We start from the raw sequence: 20,865 nt of genomic DNA, 5'->3' as shown, positions 1-20,865 counted from the left end.
TTATCTGAAAGTGGATTTGGATTAGCTGTAAATGTATATTGCTAATTGTAGGGCACCACTAAAAAAAGTAAAAAAGAAACTAAGAAAGGAGAGAAAACAGAATAATATAAAATGCTCAATTAAAATCACAAAGACAGAAAAAGAGTGGACGACAAAAATAGGAACAAAGAAGATGGGCAACAAATAGAAAACAGTAAAAAATACAGTGGAAAGTAATCCAACTATCAATCCAAAATGATAAATAATCACTTCAAATGTCAATGGTCTAAATACATCAATTACCAGACAGACTGTCAGAGTGGATCACAAAACAAGACCTGACTAATAGGTAGTCTACAAGAAACCCACTTTAGAAATAAAGATACATATAAATTAAAAGTAAAGGGATGGAGAAAGATATACCATGCTAATATTAATCAAAAGAAAGTGGGAGGGGGCTGTCCCGGTGGTGCAGCGGTTCAGTTCACACATCCCACTTTGGCAGCCTGGGGTTCACCAGTTCTGATCCTGGGTGCGGACCTACGCATCGTTTGTTAAGTCATGCTGCCGCAGGCATCCCACATACAAAGTAGAGGAAGATGGGCATGACGTTAGCTTAGGGCCAGTCTTCCTTGGCAAAAAGAGGAGGATTGGTGGCAGATGTTAGCTCATGGCTAATCTTCCTCAAAAAAAAGGAAAGTGGGAGTAGCTATATTAATTTCAGACAGAGCAAGGGAAGTTACTGAAGGTAAAGAAAGGTATTACATAATGATAAAGCGGTCAATTCTTCAAGACGACTTAACAATCCTTCATGTGTATGTGCCTAACAACAGAGCATCAAACTATGTCAGGGAAAAACTGATAGAACTGCAAGGAGAAACAGATGAATCCACTATTATGGTTGGAGACTTCACCACCCCTTCATCAGTAATGGACAGATGCATAAGGCAGAAAATCAGAAAGTACATAGTTGAATTCAACAGTAACATCGATCAACTTGCTACATCTTATACAATACTTCATCTGACAATATCTAAAATACACATTCTTCTCAAGTTCACAGAGAACATTCAAAAAGACAGATAACATTCTAGGCCATAAAACACACCTTAAAAAATTCAAAAGAACAGAAATCATGCAATGTATGCTCTCAGACCACAATGGAATTAAACTAAAGATCAGTAAGAGAAAGACAGCTGGAAAAATCCCAGAATATGTGAAGATTAAAACACACACTTCTTGGGGCTGCCCCGGTGGTGCAGTGGTTAGATTCATGCGCTCCAATTCGGCAGCCCAGGGTTTGCTGGTTCAGATCCTGGGCATGGACCTATGCACCATTGGTCGCCCCATGCTGTTGCAGGCATCCCCCCACATAAAGTAGAGGAGGATGGTCAGAGATGTTAGCTCAGGGCCACTCTTCCTCAGAAGGAGGAGGAGGATTGGTGGCAGATGTTAGCATCAGGGCTAATCTTCCTCAAAAGAAAACAAAACACACTGGGTCAAAGAAGAAATCTCAGGAGAAATTTTAAAAATATTTAAAACTACAGGAAAATAGAAATACAACTTATCAAAATTTTGGGATATAGCAACAGCAGTACTTAGAGGGAAATTTATGGCACTGAATGCATAAATTAGAAAGAAATAAAGATCTAAAAGTCAAAAATCTAATCTTTCATCTAAGGAAAAACAAGAGCAAATTAAATCCAAAGTAAACAGAAAAGAAGAAATAAAAGTGAAATCAATGAAATTGAAAACAGGAAATCAATAGAGAAAATCAAGGAAACCAAAAGCTGGTTCTTTGAAAAGATCAATAAAAATGATATGCCCTTAGCTAGGCTAGCTGAGAAAAAAAAAAAAGACATTACTAAAATCAGAAAATGAAAGCGAGAACATCACTATAGATTCCACGGGCATTAAAACGGTAATAAAGGAAGGATATAAAGTATTCTGTGACCACAATGTGATAACTTAGATGAAAGGGACCAATTCCTTAAAATACATAATCTATCAAAAGTCATACAAATAGAAATAGACAATATGAATAGGTCTATTTCTATTAAAGACCTTGAATCAACACTTAACCTTCCAAAAACAAAAAGCACTAGGCCTAGATGGGTTAAGTGGTGAATTCTACAAACATTTAAGAAGATATTATACCAGTTCTCCACAATCTCTTTCAGAAGATAGAAACAATGAAGATACTTCCTAACTTATTTTATGAGGTAAGCATGACCCTAATACAAAAAATCAGACAGAGAGATTATAAGAAAACTATAGCCAATAGATCTCTCATGAACACAGATACAAAAATCCTCAACAAAATATCAGCAAATTGAATCCAACAATGTATAAAAAGAATTATACATGATGACCAGGCGGGATTTATTCCAGGTATGCAAGGCTGGTTCAACATTCAAACAGGTTCAACATTCAAAGGTCAATTAATGTAATCCATCACATCAACAGGCTAAAGAAGAAGAATCACATGATCCTATCAATAGATGCAGAAAAAGCATGAAACAAAATCCAACACCCATCATGAGAAAAAGCTCTCGGCAAACTAGGAAGAGAGGGGGAACTTCCTCAACTTGATAAAGACCATCTACAAAAAACCTACATCTAACATCAAACTTAATGGTCACAGTTCTATAATGGTCACACTGTCTATAGAGGACCTAGCAAAAACTTGTTTAGCAAACATTTGCATTTCCACCTCCATGTAAACTGTCTTCCTTGCCTCTGAAGTCCCAAACCACTACCCCCAACATCACGCTTCCTCTTTAGCTGGACACAGTATTTAAGGTGGCAGCTTTGGCCATTTTGGCGAGTTGCTCAGTTTTCCTGGGTTTCTCCCATGTATGCATGTTATTAAACTTGTTTTTCTCCTGCCGACCTGCCTCACGTCATTTTAATTCTTTGACCTGCTTATAAGAACCAGAAGGAAAAGGGAGGGGGGGAATTCTGCCTCTTCTCCTCTCAAAAGACTGAATTAGATAAAAACTGTTAGGAGAAACCTATTATTAACCCCCTTCAGCAGCAATAAATATTTGATGTAAGCCCCAGCTTATGTTCACGTGTAGGTGATAATCTTGAAGAATTTACATTAGACAATGACCTAACTAAAATCCATTCTATACATCTGACATCCTGTCAACCTTTTACCTTACAAGCTGTTTTTCCATCACAACAAATTTTAACATAAAAACAGGAATTATTTTTAGTTTTTAGGAGCTAAAAATCATTTAGACTTGTCTTGCATTTCTCCTAAAACAGAAGAAGTCTCCTCAGGGCTCAGATCTCTTTGTATTTCCAAACGAAAGGAACATTATTGCCAAATTTTTAAAAATACTATTAGTTGACTACTTATTCGGAAAGATCTAATTATTCTAACGTCAGAATTAACTATCCCTAACAAGATCTCACGCGAACCATTTATAGCACCATCACATCACAAATACAACCCCCGGTAAACAGCCATGGCAGGTAAGCAAGCACACAGCGCTTAGGACAAGGACCCAGCACCCCGCCTCCCCATTTTCCAAACCAGCCGCGGGCAGCTGACCCACGACCTTCCGTGCAGTTACCAGCGCTCCGGGAGAGTCGGCGGCCCTGCAGAGGGCGCAGGCCCAGGCCCACTCGGGCGCCCTCCTCACAGCCCCTTTCTGTGCCGCTGGCCGCCCCCCACGCCGTGCTCTGACCTCCGTGAGACCCCGCTCGGCTACAGCGCCCGCACTGCCCTCCCCCGCGGGCCCCAGGCCCGGTTCCTCCCGGGTCTCCCGTGGGGGTGGGGGGGGTCCCTTAGGCTCACGAGCCTGGAGCTGAGCGGGCGGGTAGCCGCGGCTGGGGTCCTCTCGTGGAAGGTGGGGGCTCGCGGTGAAAAGGACGGGGCCCGGGACTGCGAGGAAAAGGGGGCCGCTGCGGGGTCCTCCAATGGGAGATAGAGGGTCGCGGGGCGGAAGAGCCGGACTCGGAACTACTGAGGAAAAAGGAGCGGCGGGGCGGCTCTCCGGCGCCGGGGTGACCGCGCCGTCCCTCAGGACGAGGATCTGCGCGGCCCGGCGCTCACGGCGGCGGGGCTGGGGGCGGCCGGCAGCCGCAGCGCTGGTAGCCCACGGTCCACGCCTGCTCCTCGTTGATGGGCGGGTCCCAGACCCGCGGGATCTCCCCCAGGCTCAGCGCGTGCTGCGGGACCCAAGCCGCACCCGCGACCCCCCATCTCGCCCTCCGGCTGAGCCATCCCGGGGATCGGCGCTGCGTCTCTTCAGCTCCGGAGCGTCGTCTCTGCGCCGCCGCCTCCTCATCCCGAACAGCTGCGTCCACTCCGGCCGCGCAGCCCTGCGGGGAACAAAGAGGGAACGAGGCGAGGACCCAGGTAACCGTGGCAGGGCGCAGAGGGGCGGAAAAGCCGCAACCGTCCCAGCCAGGACGCTGCCGCCGCCCACTTAGCAACCCAACGGCATCTACCGGCCTCGCTCGCGCCCGCCCCCGATAACGTAAGGGCGCTACCGGCTCCGCCCCGCGCCCGCCCGGGGTGACGTAATGGCGCCGCCAGCCCCGCCCCGTGCCCGCCCGAAGTGACGTAATGGCGCTGCCGGCCCCGCCCCGCCCCAGCCGGGAGGTTTACCAGCAAACGAAACCCAAACAGCGTACTCATGTTCAGGATAAGTAAACGCTAGGACTAGAGCTGCCAGTCGCACCTGGTCTCCACGGCAACGGATTATTTCTTCACGGAAACGAGACCTACAGAAGAAATTATTCAATTAACGAGTGAACATAGGTTTTACTTTCTTATTCCCAGGTCAGTCAGTATTTAAAATAATTTTTTAAGATCATGTGTTACCAACGGCTCTGTAATTTTGGTCGCACTGTTCAAAGTATAGACTATTTCCTCATAGTCTATAAATTTAAAAAATTACGTTAGACGAGACCAGAGATCATCAACTGAGATTGCACCAAAATCGCTGACAAAATTACCCCAACTATCTAGAGCTACATTTCAGACCTAATGAAGCAGAATCTGTGCGAGGAGAAGTCATTATAATAGCTCCCCATGTGATTCTGAAGTCATTCCTAAATAACTACAAGACTGCTAAGATTCCTAAGCCAGAAACATTAGTGAATTCATAAGTTCCATCTTACCAAAGACACGTGGCAAATGCAAGCTTTGCATTTCTACACGAAAAATGTATTGGGAACCCTTTAAACGTGTGACCATCAGGTACAGCCTTCCTCACCGCATCTTGAAATTCTTCATTGCCTGCAGATATACTTGTTGCACTCTCAAATTCATAAGAAGCCAAAGCTGGTGATAAGAGAGAGGAAAGCTGGTCTTCCCAAAAAGTAGTGAGACCAAGATCCTATAGCAATCAAAAGAGAAAAAGAAAAAGTGAAATACATCAGTATTTTGAAAAATACTATAATAAAAATGTTAGTTATTTTAATGTATGTCAAGAAAAGATTTTTAAAACCTGACAATTTTTTAAACTTGTTATTGTAGGGATACATAGAAATAAAAAAATAAAAGGAATTACAGGTATCAGGTTTTACTGCTTAGAGAAATAACCAAAAAACATTCAATACAACAATGTTAGTGAAGGCTCCAAATCCTATACTTCCTTAATATCCACTAGAAAAGACCAAATGCTATAGTCCTACCATGGAAGACACCATGTCATTGAATTTTAAGGCCACAGTTTATTTAACTTTAAAGAGTTTAGTAAGATTGAATCTGCTTAATTTGATTGCTTCTACCATAAATTCAACTGTACTAAGGGAGAAAAGTCAACAAATTGCATACATAATTAAACTCAAATATTGACTGAGCATTTACTCTGTGAAAGGCACTAACTTTGATACCATAAGAGATAAAAAGATGAAGAAGACATGCTACAGGCCTTCAGGAAGCTTAAAACGTGTTTCTATGGAATGTTGAAGGCAATTATTTCATTTATAACATCACATGAACTATTGATATCTAGACACATGATTTTTTTTTTAAGATTGGCACCTGAGCTAACAACTGCTGCCAGTCTTTCTTTCTTTTTCTCCCCAAATCCCCCCAGTACATAGTGGTATATTTTTTTAGTTGTGGGTCCTTCTAGTTGTGGCATGTGGGATGCCGCCTCAACATGACCTGATGAGCAGTGCCATGTCTGCGCCCAGGATCTGAACTGGCGAAACCCTGGGTCACTTAAGTGGAGCGCGTGAACTTAACCACTCAGCCATGGGGCCAGCCGCAATACATGATATTTTTAAAAAATTGTTACCAACATAAAAAGCTTCTCAAAATTCTAAATATTTTGATTATCATAATGGATCTTTAGCATTTCTTGATTTCACATTCAAGGTTTTAATTGGTTCCAAGTGATTCCAAAGGCCCATGATCATCTATTATTTTCCTGTGGCAAAAAGTGAATCTCCATTGTATATATATATTTTTTATATATTACCATGCATCTGTTGTTGGGTGCTTAAGTTGCTTCCAAGTCTTGGCTATTGTGAATATTACTGCAATGAACATAGGTGTGCATGCATCTTTTTGAATTAATGTTTTTATGTTCTTTGGATAAATATCCAGAAGTGGAATAGCTGGATCATATGGTAGATCTATTCTTAATTTTTTTGAGAAATCTCCATACTGTCTGCCATAGTGGCTGCACCAATTTACATTCCCACCAGCAGTGTATGAGGGTTCCCTTTTCTCCACATCCTCTCCAACACTTGTTACTTCTTGTCTTTTTAATAATAGCCATTCTGACAGGTGTAAGGTGATATCTCATTGTAGTTGTGATTTGCATTTCCCTAATAGTAACGTTGAACATCTTTTGATGTGCCTGTTGGCCACCTGTATATCTTCTTTGGAAAAATGTCTATTCATATCCTCTGCTCATTTTTTGATTGGGTTGTTTTTGTTGTTGTTGAGTTGTATAGGTTCTTTATATATTTTGGATATTAACCCCTTATCAGATATATGATTTCCAAATATTTTCTCCAAGTTGGTGGATTGTCTGTTCATTTAGTTGATGGTTTCCTTTGCTGTGCAGAAACTTTTTAGTTTGATGTAGTCCCATTTGTTTATTTTTTCTTTTGTTTCCCTTGCCTGAGGAGACATGATATTCAAAAAGATACTGCTAAGACCAATGTGAAAGAGCATACTGCCTGTGTTTTCTTCTGGGAGTTTTATGGTTTCAGATTTTACATTTGAGTCTTTAATCCATTTTGAGTTAATTTTTGTGTCTGGTGTAAGCTAATGCTCTGCTTTCATTCTTTTGCATGTGGCTGTCCAGTTTTCCCAGCATCATTTATTGAAGAGACTTTCTTTTCTCCATTGTATGTTCTTGGCTCCTTTGTCAAATATTAGCTGTCCATAGATGCATGGGTTTATTTCTGGGCTCCCAATTCTGCCCATTGATCTATGTGTCTGTTTTTCTGCCAGTATCATGCTGTTTTGACTACTACAGCTTTGTAGCATATTTTGAAGGCAGGGGTTGTGGTACCTCCAGCTTTGTTCTTTTTCCTCAGGATTGCTTTGGCTATTCAGGCTCTCCATCTTAACCGTTTTTATGTGTACAGTTCAATAGTGTTAAGTACATTCACATTGTTGGGCAACCAGTCTCCTGAATTCTTTCCATCTTGCAAAACTGAAACTGTACTCTTTAAACAAGTCCCCATTTCTCCTCTCATAGTCAATTTTTAATTAAAAAATACAAATAGAAATTATATTTCCTTCCTATACCGATACCTATAGACCTACGATATTGAGGCCACTGAATTCCAGATAGTGGCTGGAATTCTCTTCACTTGCAAGCAATGTGCAGACATCCATTATGCAATTGGAGCAGGGCTGTGTGACAGGCTCACCCTGAAGCTGTAGTCAGCCTGTTACCAGGCTGGTTGATGCTGCAGCTACACCTGCCCCCTGTGTCACGCAGGGTTCCTAGCAAGGAAGTGAGATTGCCTGGCTGGCAGCTGCAAGCCCTCCTCCCTTTTGGTGGCAATCAAAAGATTTTTTTTGTGCTGAGGCAGATTTGCCCTGAGCCAATCTTCCTCAATCTGTTGCCAATCTTCCTCTCTTTGCTTGAGGAGGATTTGCCCTGAGCTAACATCCGTGCCAATCTTCCTCTGTTTTGTATGTGGGTCACCACCTCAGCATGGCTGCTGACAAGTGGTGCAGTTCCATGCCCAGGAACTGAACCTGGGCCACCAGAGTGGAGTGCACCGAACTTAACCATCAGGCCACAGGGCTGGCCCCCCACAAAAGATTTTGAGGAAATTAAAAATATCTCCTCATGAGGAAAATGTGAAAGCCCCTTGAGCTGGATTCTTCCATGGTGGGCTTGTGAGTCTGGCCACTGGGAATAATGACACTAGATGTCATTTACATGCCCTTTATAAAACACGTTATCACATATAATCCTTCCAACATCAGGTAAACTATTACTTTCATTTTACGTCTGAGGAAACTGAGGCTCGAGATGTTAATTAACATGTTAACCCAACACTGTAAGGAATGACCAGGAAGAAAGTCAGTGGGCAGTGTGCCTGTGGGACCCAGTGACTTTCTGTTTTTCTCCCTTTCCCCAGCCTCCAGGCAAGCCAAGGGTGTAGTTCTATGAAAAGAATGCTCCAGTTAGTGGCGGGTCAAGTCAGCAAGCGTTGGTTTCAGTTCTGGCCCTAAAGAATCCTAGGAACTAGTAGAATTTTTTTTCTTAAAAACCTGTTTATTTTATAAAAATTCATTGAATTATACTCTTAAGGTTTGGACACGCAATTAAAAAGTTAATTTTAAAAAGGAAAAAACTGTTTAATCCTAAATCTCCCTCCTAAAATTCTGTAAACCTAGAATAAAGGATACTTCAGACAAATTATGAATTGGCCAATAGGGGGTTGGCGCCCCCAGACTCCCATTACAGAGCACTGCCCATCCTCAGGTGACCCAGCGTCATCACGCTCCCCCTCCTCAGCCCCACTCTGGTCATGTTTAGTGAGAGCATCTGAAACTTACTAAAGTGGGAAACCTTAAAGTGCTTTCAAGTGAATTGTCCCACTCCAGGTTTAGATTGGACTTTGATAAGCTATAAACTACAGGAATAGATATGGACCCTGCCAGTGGGTGAGACATTTAGGGAGAAACAGAAGGAATGGACAGGGCGTTCCTAACCCAGAGGTCTGCTTCCTCCAGGCAACACTGTACTACCAAAACTGGCACTGGTAATTTGGTAACTGGTTTTTGTTATGCCCCTGGAGGCGATACTGCTAATAACGCGCTGGGTGCCCGGCTTGCTTATCTCACTTAATACAAAACCTTCGGAGGTAAATCCTGTTGGTATTCCTATTTGCTAAGGAGGATACTGAGGCTCAGAGATGTTAAATAATTTGCCCAAAGGTACACAGTGAGTGTAGTTTGAAATTGAAAATATTCTGATTTGGTTTATGGTGACAGTGAGCAGAATATTTAAAACTGGGACTGATTGAGAAAATCTGGGTGGTCTTCTTGCCTGCCGTGATAAGGCAAACCTTTCTTGAGAAGATGTAGGATTCCAGAATTGTTCTGCAAAGTCCAAGGAGACAAGAAAATTCTGTCTGGGTCACAAGGTGTGTTTGGCAGGCTGGGGCCCTGCCAGTTTTCTTATGTGGCCACAGCCAGCGCCATCTGGTTTAGCACCAGGATTTGCCAGAAGGGCAACTGGAAAATCCGAGCCTGGCGGGGGCAGGTACAAGATCAGTGCCCAGGTGGTTCTTTGGGCTTACCATACCAGAAAAGAGTGAGTTCTTTTCCTATCCCCTTAGGGAAAAGTGCACACTGAATTGGTTTTAAGTACAGAAACTTTGCTCCCTCACGTGGTTTTCACTTAAGCAGTTGCCTTTAGCTCTGAGACTGTCTTATGGGCAGTCTGTTAATCCCTGGTAATTCCTCTGAACTACATCTCAGGGCTGGCGGGAGCCCGTCTGCAGAAGTCCACACTTGCAGGGAGGCCGGGCGTCTAGGCAGGGCTGCCGGCCTGGGGGGAGCTCCTGGGGGCAGGACAGAGGTCCTCAGGGGCAGGGGTCGCTTCTCCTGGGCTCCTTACACCCAGAGCGGGACCTGGCCACGTACAGCAAGGCACCACCAGGGGGCGTGCTCAGAACGTGGACGAGAGGAATGAAGACAGATTACAGCATCTCTGCAATTAGAACGTAACTCAAGGGGCAGATTTGATTTGATGTACACACGAGAACTGTGCTTTCTGGCAATGTTTAAGAACATACAGTAATTAAACGCAGCATCAATGAAGGGAATAAATGTGTCAGCTTATAAGCCTTAACACCCACTTTCCATATCCTGGAAGGACTAGATGTGAAGACAGATAAGTGAGCAGGTAGATTAGAGTCGTCCCCAGAGTAAGGACCATTGTTGGTTCCTACTTTGTTGTTGTCTTCACTGTTGGTTCACCCACATACAGCATATGTCTGTCCCATGGCAAGCACTCAATAAACAGCTGTTGCCTGAATGAATGAACAGATGGATAAGATTTGCACAATCTTCAGTAGGGATCAATCAGTGCTCTTTTCTTAACCCAACAGGAAGCTTTGGAGTAAATCTGTCAGCTGACAGGGGCCTGAAGAAAGAATGAAGAATTACTTTAGAATCCACACATTTTTTTAAAGGGTGAAATCAACAAAGATACACATAGATTTATGAAATGGAAATAGGATGTTTGTTTCTACTTTGTAATTAGGAGGCCCTGGAGCTTATGAATGAAGTTCAGGAACATCTGGAAGAGGAAGAAAGGCTGTGCCAGGCATCTTTGGCAGATTCCTGGGGCAAATGCAAGTCCTGCCTGGAAAGTAACTGCCTGATATTTTATACAGCCTGCCAACCTCGTTGGACCTCTATGAAAAATACAGTAAGGGGAAATAGAACTCAACATTTCAGAGTTCTTAAGGTAACTACTTCAGCTTGCTTTTTAAAAAAACGTTTAATTTATATTACTATTTAGATGAGAGATGCCTGATCTGATTCTGGCCTTTTGCAGTCTGGAATCTAACCTTCGTGCTCAGGTGTGAATCCCTGTGTATATTCAGTTACAAGTTAGAACAGCCATGCAGCGTTTGTCCCTCCCTTTAGTGACGCCGTGTGTATCTCTCTCAGAAATATCCTGACCCATCTGCCTTGTGTTTGTTATTTGTGAAGATGTTCCCACTAGATTGTAAGCTCTTTAAGGGCAGGGACCCTATCTTATTTGTCTTCTTTTAAGCATTGTAGTTATCTACTAAGAGTTTGCTGAATTGCGTTCTGAATAATAGCATTATAGTCTCTGAATTCCACCTGCTTTCATTTTTCCCCCGGAGGCCAAACATTTGAAGACGTTCTCTGCCTCCTGAGTCTTTCCTTCGCTAGACCCGCCCTCTTGTGGCAGCACACACACGTGCACACATTCATGTCCCCTTTACCCAGATCCATGTGTGTCCTATAGGATAGGCAGGTTTTCTTTTTTGTCCCCTTTGGCTATCATCTTGGCAGAGGGAATTGCAGAGGGAATCTCAGAGGGTGGTGACCTGAGTAGGATGAGCTCTGCCCCATAAAAAGCTCCTATTCTCTTGGCCTGAATTTCCCTTCCCCTTCAAGAAGTGAGCTGAATATGGAGTGAAGCTTCCCTCTGCATATTAGAGCGTGCACTAATTAGTGTGTGCTGCTGGCATGGCAGTGCTGTACCCAGTTATAGAGGGAGCAATGCCTAGGATAACTCATATGCCAAGTTAATTTGCCTCCACTGTTCATTGCATCTGCTCTATTTTTATAGCCGCTGTTACTCTCTAATACAGCAGACTATGGTGGAACGAGCACTGGCTGGAAGTCAGGAGATTTGGGGACCATTCCTATCTGTGCCAGTTGTGTGACTTTATGAAAATTTCTTGGGACTTTAAAGTTTTGTTTTAGTGGATGGATTCAGGTAAACAGAAGCTGGCAGAGGGGAGAGGCAGATGATCCACCCAGATTACTTTTTGAGAAAGGCATGAGTCCTCTAAGAATTCTAGAGAATTCTTTGAACAGCACTGGGATGCCACAGAGGTGATATTTGATAGTTAATAACGTTCCATAACACTCAGTGCAGCCATATCACTATCATATAAGGGCAACTATGTTCTGGCATGAACTTAGGTGTCATATAGATGAAGCAGAGCATGGTGTGACTGCTGAAAAATCTTTTCCCACTGAGGGAAATTCTACAGTTAGATCTTTATTCCTTTCACTACAGCCAAGGAGGGCTTTGATCACTGCTAATGTGTAACCATGCCTAAGTAACCTCTTTAACTGTATCAACTATCTATAGTTCAGTGTGAATGTGTTGATCTTTTCCTTTCCATGAACTAATTTATGAGACAAGAAAGAGGAGAGGATAAGGACACTAATGTCATTCCACTAAAGGAAAAAAAACCCTAAAACCCTAAGACAGGGGTGAAAGACAAGAGCCTTCTTCACAGTTTTTGGGCAATCTACACGGTGTCCTTTAGACCATGGCATGCCAACCACCGCCAGTACATCAGGTTGTGGCTTGTCAACAATATTGCAAACTTGGCCTTTTTAGGGCTTTGGTACACGAACACAAGCCAGGAGGAATTTCAGATCCTATTTCCAGAGTCAAAGTCAAAGCCAGATACAAGAGCGTTAATAAATTATCTTAAAGTGAGTCACCTTTTCGGGCAGAATTGCTTGCCCAGAATTGTTTTTGATTCAAAATGACTACTGTAAGTTGACTTTAAATTTTACAGTAAGAAATGGTCCAGAAAGAAAATTAATTTCTTATTCCATTTCTATCCCCCATCCCACCCCACAGGTTGAACAGTTTTTCAGGAAAATATATCAAAAATATATCAATATATCAAAATATATCAATCAAAATATATCAGTGTTTCCTTTCCATGAAGATAATGAACAAGATCTCCCTATTGGTGAGAAGGTTGTTGAAGAAGATGCACAACTGACCCAAATAGAGAATGTATTCAGCCGATTAACTGCGGACGTGAGATTTTTCTAAAACAGGAGTTTTAACAATCTTCAAATAGAAGCAGCAAGGATTTGACCAGGCTTTTCAATCATATTTCATGTCAGATACAGACTTAATTGAGCCTTACTTTTCTCCAGCCTTATCCAAAGAGCCCATGAAAAAAGTGGATCTTGTGCAAAGTTGGGACGTTCCCAGCTTCTTCCAGCTGTTTTGTAATTTCAGTGTCTCCATTTATCAAAGTGTCAGTGCAACGATTACTGAAATGCTGAATGCAATAGAGGATTTACCAAAACAAGACAAAGGCAAGTACAGAAAGATTATTTTTACTTAGATACCTATACTAAAGTTAATTTTTGTTTAACTTTGGAAATGATAGACATTTCTAAGTCATTGTGCAGTGTTTCTGAGAGTAACAATTTATGGATAATCAAAGTTTCAGAGCGTCGTAGAAGAAGCTTTGAAGTCTGCCAAATACCATCTCTCTTCCATCATGGTCAAGAGCTCTGTGAGGCTGTTTTCTCTTTATAAAGCACATTTTCAAAGCTGAAAAGAAACTGTTAGTAGACTGAGAACTTGAAAAAAAACCAGTTACCTCCTTTATTAAAACTCGTGTGGATGCTCAGCTTTATTCTGCTTGAGCATCATGGGGTTTCTTTAAAATCAGTCTAGGCTCCTCAACTCCCAATTTGGGAAGAAGCCTAGTGTCACATATAACAGGTCACATGTTGTGCCTTCCATGACCTTCTTGACATCACTGCTGTAATTCCTTATCATAACATTTATGCACAAAACCATAGAAGATGCTCATAGACAAACCCAAAACTATACAAATAGGAATTTCTGTAAAGGATAAGAATTGGTATTCTACCAGTACCACTCAGGCCCCCTGATATTCCATGTTGGAAAAACAATGCTGCTTTATGTTTTAAGGCAGAAGGAGATACCGTCTTCAGGCTTCTGTGGAGTGACTGGGACACAGCGTCTCAGAAGTGAGAATTGCCGTGTTGGTAACTGTAGGACTGGCGTTTCCTTGGACTTATCTCTCATTGACCACTAGGCCAAGTAAAAGGCTGCTCCCCTCTGACATGAAAAATAAAATGGGCTCCTTCTAAGATCCTGCCGTTTGTGACAATGTGGACAAACCTGGAGGACATTATGCTAGGTGAAATAAGCCAGACACAGGACAAATACTACATGATCCCACTTATATGAAGAATCTAAAATGGTCAAACCCATAGAGGCAGACAGTGGAATGGTGGTTGCCAGGTGCAGAGGGGAGGAAGGAACGAGGAGGTAGTGGTCGAGGGTACAAAGTTTCAGTTATACAAGATGAATAAGTCCTAGAGATCAGCTGTACAGCATAGTGCCCATAGTTAACAATACCATATTGTATAATGTAAAGTTTCCTAAGAGGCTAGATCTTATATTAAGCATTCTTGTCACAAATAATAATAATAAATAAGAGAGCAGGAGGAAACTTTTGGAGGTGATGGATAGTTGTATGGCATAGGTTGTGGTGATAGTTTCATGGGTGTATACTTAACTCCAATATATACATTGTATATATTATATATATACAATATATATAATATATACAACTCATCAAGTTGTATCTATTAATTATACATGGCGCTTTTTTTTTTGAGGAAGATTAGCCCTGAGCTAACATCTGCTGCCAATCCTCCTCTTTTTGCTGAAGAAGACTGGCCCTGAGCTAACATCCGTGCCCATCTTCCTCCACTTTACATGTGGGACGCCTACCACAGCATGGCTTGCCAAGAGGTGCCATGCCCCCACCCGGGATCTGAACCGGTGAACTCCAGGCCTCCAAAGCGGAACATGCGCACTTAACCGCTGCACCACCAGTCCAGCCCCCACGGCTTTTTGTATGTAAAAAATAGGTTCCTTCTCGCTGACTCTTTTCCAATTATATCAGCTGCAGCTGGCAACACCTGAATCAAATTCTCAAAGTTGCCACAACATTGCATAACTGGCCTCTGTATAGGAGGGGCTTACCTCACACTATCAGAAACTGAAGCCAGGAAACAATGCATTACGTCCTTCCCACCTGGTTATTCCAGGATCAGAGAACAGCCATTGTTACCAGGATTGTCTGTTTTGGGGTCCCGTGGACTTTTTTTATAAGTCAGGTGTTTTGTGTGGTGTTCCATTCTGAGGCTCCAAATTCACCAAATATTCAGGAAAAGCATCAGGGCAGTAGACTAAATATGTCAATGCTGGGATGATATTGAATAATTTTTGCCTGACGTTTTAAATAGATATCAATTGTTTAGAAATAATATTCAGAACGTGTTCATTAGAACAAAATCATGCCCCCCTCCATCTTTCACATTGTATGGCAACTTTACACATGGGTTGCTACGTTCAAATGTGCACGGGAGTAGTAGTGACTCAGACAAGCTGAAATCTAGATAATTTCCCAACCACTGCGACTCCCTCCCCCTCCATCTGCTAAGAATGTGGGTTTCCACCAGTTCAGCCTCAGGTTCCTCCCCATTCACACACCCCAGGACCAGCAGCTGCTCGCACATGGCTCATGGGCCCCCTCGCCCTGCCCCTCCATACCACCTGCACCTCGGTGATCACCTGGATGTCCAGGGTGCCCTGTAAATGCAAAAATTAAAAACAAAATAGCAATCAAAGAAGCCTGTGTTACACCCTTACACTCTTCTATCTCCAGTATCCCTACCCTAACCAGACGGTCCACAGCCAGCCCAACAGAGGAGACAGTGTCTTCTCGGAAGAGCACAGGTGGCCTGTTTATCAAGAATAGTCAGGCAGGGGCTGTAGGGCATTTGCATGTGTTTCCATCACTTTTCTGGACAGGTGGTAGGGGAGGAATAAACCTATCACGCCTGGAAAATCCACCCAGTGAGAAGACATTTTGAGCTCTGCCCCTCGTGGTCAGCAGAATAATAGCTGCCCAGAGATGTCTACCAAGCCCTCATCCCCAGAACCTGGGAATATGCTCTGCTAATGGCAAGGGGAAAGTAAGGTTGTAGATGGAATTGGGGTTGCCAACCAGCTGACCTAAAAATAGGGAGAGTATTCTGGATTATCCAGGTGGCTCCAATGTAGTCATAAGTGTTCATAAAAGTGGAAGAAGGCAGAAAAGAATCAATAGACATGGCAGCATGAGGACTTGGCCTTACTTTGCTAACGTTGAAGACAGAGGAAGGGAAAAATCCAAAAGAGAGGGTTTGGGTTTTTTTTTCTTTTTCTTTTTCTCTTTTGGAAAGTACAGATATTCCCCCATTTTTACAACATTGGAAAGCCCTTCTCGGCTCTGACATGTTTTGCATGTTCTGGTCCTTTTGCCTGGAACACTTCTTCTCTGCTGTCCACCTGAATCATTCCTTTCCCTCATGTCTCAGACATGTGTCCTGCAACAAGCCCCTGAAGGCTGAGTTGGGCCCCCCATTAGTTTCCTAGCACCTTTACTTACTCTTAGCCCCTTCACACTGTATCATTATGGCCAGTGGGCTTCTCTGTCTCACGACCCAAACTATAACTTCTATGAAGGCAAAAGACTATCTTTTATCTGTTCTGTGTCCCACTAGCCCTTAGCCTCATGGTACTTAATAGGTGCCCAATAAAGTTTACTGAATAATTTGATGAGAGGATGGATGGATGCATGAGTTGTAGATTAGGACGGACCTCTGGAAAGGCAATCAAATCTAGGCCCAGGGACCCGTCACAATCGCCGCACCTCAAAGCTCTACCTGGACACCTAACATCCTGAGGATCCGCTGGGCCGGCCCTGTGGGTGTAACTGAGCAGGAGGAGGGGAGAAGAGATTGAGGGAGCAAGACAAGTGCAGGCGAATGCTGTCCTGGCCCCTCTTTCCCTCCTTCAAGGCCCCCGTCCCTCAGGCCTCTGCTGACAAAAATAAGATAATACAACATGCAGTTTTGGTTTCCAAACACAGCCCCAGTGAACTGAAATGTTGCTGTTTTCCAGATGTGTTTTCTCCTTGCTTGTACATGATTCCTCTTTCTTGCTGATGAGATTCTCATGACCCAACATTGTAAGAGGCAGAAAGACAAGACCCAGTCTCCCTTCACACGTCTCCCTTTGCAGTCTAGAGAAGCTCTCCATTTAAAAAAAAAAAAAAAAAAAAGAGAAATTAAAAAAAAAAGAAGGCCAGTCCCTAGTGCAGTGGTTAAGTTCACCCGTTCTGCTTCAGTGGCTGGCAGTTCACTGGTTTGGATCCCAGGCATGGACCTACACCCTGCTTGTCAAGCCATGCTGTGGGAGGTGTCCTACATACAAAGTAGAGGAAGATGGGCACGGATGGTAGCTCAGGGCTAATCTTCCTAAAAAAAAAAAAAGAAAAACAAAAACAAAAAAAATATTTAGTGAAACAAGATGTTTCTCTGAAGGAGAAGTTGAAAGGAAATGAAATAGAAACTCCTTTATTTATCAGTTAGCAAAGGCAACTCCATACCGTTTTCTTCAAAACTGTCCTTTGCTTCTCCTTTTATGTCACTTACACAGCTACAAGTTAGGATAAAACTTCAGTTCCTTCAAGAGAATTTGCTGAACAAGTCAGAGAACTGCTGAGTCACGCAGACAGGTCTGTACAGTGGCTGTGACCAGGAGGCACGTCAGCCACTTTACAGAAAGCACATTCCTGGACAGTTACAGCATGATGCATCCTCTGCACTGGGCCTTTTATCTCAGTCAACGGAGCTTCCATGTCAAAAGCCATCTTCTAAGTTCAATGGGTCAAGTTTCCTCCAGAACATTCCCTGAACAGGAAAATTCCCCCCAGTTGTCCTGCCCAGCAGGCATCCTTCTTGGGGTAATTAGAACAAAGAAGAAAGGCAGAAATCTGGATCATTCTCAATAAGAATCTCTTGTGACTTAAGATTCCTAGTCATCAAATGTCTACCTTGTGGCCAAAAAACCAGATTTAGGGAAAAGAAATACTAAATGAGAGGCAATGCGGAGTTATAGAGAAAGTATAGATTTTGGGGTTAGGGCTCCTGGCCTAGTATCCCACTTAGTTACTTCCGAGCTGTGTGACTGTGAGCAAGTTTCTGAACATCTCTGAGCTTCAGCTTCTTCGTCTGTTAAAGAGGAGTTATAAGGTTTAACTGCAGTGTGGTGCAGTGCACCTTGCAAAGAGTAAGCACTCAATAAATAGAGGCTGTTCCTACTGCCATTCAGATAAAGGTTCAGTCGGTATGGTAGGAAATCAAGCCATCAGGGAAGGCTTAGCACAATGTGGCGGGAGGGCTGGAGTGGACCTTAGAGGATGAGTGGAATCAAGACAGGAAGGAGGAGGTTAGTGGCCCAGGCTAAGGGACGATACAAAGTGCTTTTACAGAAGAGGTGTTCTTGTCAGATTATCCCAGAGAGTTGGCTTTGGGAATTTGAAGAGGAACAGCTCTTCAGGTGTAACCTGAAGCACTGATATTCTGAAGAAAAACTCTGTCAAGAAACAGTTTCCAATAAAGGGGAGCCCGTGAAGAAGCAGACAGCTAGTAACCCTCTGTGTTTCACGTCCATTTTCCTCATGTGAGAACCATCTACAAATGGAGATCGACTTGCAGTGGGTAGCTGCCAGCTTTTCGACCCTAAAGTTTGCAGCTTTATACCAAAATCCTGTTTTTAAACACAGACACACAACGCCCCAGAGCATGTAACTAGTTTATTAGCACTTGTGGGTGGCACAAATAGTTTCCTTGCTGCCCAGGAGAGAAACCTAACAGGTTTGGTTTTTTTCAGTGAATGTGTTTATTTCTTTACTCTATGCTAACCTGAATTGTCTGTCCATGACTATTCTGTGTTTTTTAAAACTTACATGGAATTAAAATCAGAGAGGGTAGTCAGCATAGTGAGAGGTTTCTTTGGCTTCCAGGAAAAAAGGGAGGACTTAAGAGCCTGCGTGTGGTTTGAGGACAGACTTGATTTAAGCATCAGAACTGAACCTAAACTTGGAAACATTCTGTGTTTTATTTTTTAAAAGTGTAGCTTTGCTGAAATGCAGCTGAAACATCTTGTTCTTCAGAGTTCCCAAGGACTTAGAAGTACCTATCAAACAACCCTGAGGTGCGGATTACTGTAACTATACCTCTGTGGCTACAGAGTCATTTTTTTAAAAACAATAATTATTCAGCTCAATGTCACACTTGCCGCCGGTGCCGAGCCTTCCCTGGGCTGGTGGGTTTGTGTGTGTGTTTGCATGACCTCTGGCTCCGCCAATTTTTCACAGGCCTCGGCAGCCAGCAGGCAGGTTCTCATTTATTTAAATAAATGGCATAATAAGTAAGTATGTGTTGAACAACTACTAAATGCCACACACTGAGTCAAGAGCTGGAGATAAAACTGAAGGCAAATTTCCCTGCCTTAAGAGATCTTCTAGTCACCAAGCCACGACAACACAGTGAAGAAGTCCCACAATAGGGAGGGGACTCCTTGCCGAGAGAGGTCGGCAAGACGCATTTAGGCACAGGTGTCCCACAGGAAGTGACGAGCTGGGTCTTGAAGAGCAAGTAGGGCTTAGCTTGGTGAAGAGGCCAGGGAGGAACATTCTAGGTGGGAAGGAGAACATGTGAAAATGCTCAGGTGAGAAAGAGCACTTGGTGCATCGATCACATCTCATAAAGGCCAGAGTGTAGAAGCCGAGGGAGAGCCGAGACAGTCTCCAGGCACGGTGCGGGAGCGGAGGAGCTGTTACTCCGCTCCTGCAGACCCGTGGGGGTGTACTTCTTCTTATTGGTGGGAGCACGGAAAATCTCCTCACACAGTCATGCGTGGGAGGAACACTGGGTGAATCCAATAAGTTGGATCCACTGGCTCACAGTTAATACACAAAGCATGAATATGCTTTAAAAAACCCATTATTTAAAAAAATCTGGGGGCCGGCCCGTGGCAGAGTGGTTAAATTCGCGCGCGCGCGCGCTCCGCTACGGCAGCCCAGGGTTTCGCCGGTTCGGATCCTGGGTGCAGACATGGCACCACTCATCGGGCCACGCTGAGGTGGCATCCCATGTGCCACAACTAGAAGGACCCACAACTAAAATATACAACCGTGTGCCGGGGGAATTTGGGGAGATAAAGCAGAAAAAAAAAATCTGCTCATACTAAGAAGAATAGTCAGACATACTCCCAAGCTGCTAGAGGTTGGATCCCACAGGAGAAATACACTCTTATTAGACATTTTAGAAAGATCAACTTGAACTCATAACCATAGAGAATTACTGCCTTCTGAGAGTGAATAAGAAAAGAAGCTTTTGTTTAACACCACCACATCACTAACTTTCCCTCTCATGTATAATCGAGAAAATGCTAAAAAAAAAAAAAAAAAAAAAAGCCTTCTTGGTAAATCATTGTTTGGAAACCCACTGAGGCATCTTCCTGGGAACTGATAAACTACAGGTTCCCTTGTCCCTAAGGAGAAGCAGATTTCCAGGCCTCAGTGGTGGAACTCATGACAGAGAGGGGCAGACACTCTTGACTTTGCACCCCTTCTACGAGGACTGCGTATTGACTCGAGCTAGGCATTCTTCATCGTGGAATCTCTCTCTAGGTGAGTGAGTCCTACCTGCCAGGAATGGTGGGGAGTCTGAGAAGTGATGAAATTTTGTAAATGGTCACAGTGTTATGCTTCCATCTGTGGAAATTAACATAGGAAATGGTACAGATTGAGGACTTCTATATACACAAAAATTTACAAATCAGTTCCAACAATTTCTAAAACATCCAAGGCAATACCGCATCATGAGAGCAGTTAAAAACATACAATTCTCCGATTTACAAGTAACTACCACTAGGTTTTGTGACAAGTTATTTTTCTAAAAGAATGGCTTTTCCCCCATATTTGATTTCATTTATACTCTTTGTTTCAATGTTTCTTTTATTCTGTAAT

The sequence above is a fragment of the Equus asinus genome, chromosome 7 (assembly GCF_041296235.1).
Source record: "Equus asinus isolate D_3611 breed Donkey chromosome 7, EquAss-T2T_v2, whole genome shotgun sequence".
NCBI classification, from domain to species: Eukaryota; Metazoa; Chordata; class Mammalia; order Perissodactyla; family Equidae; genus Equus; species Equus asinus.
This window is presented reverse-complemented; position numbering follows the sequence as displayed.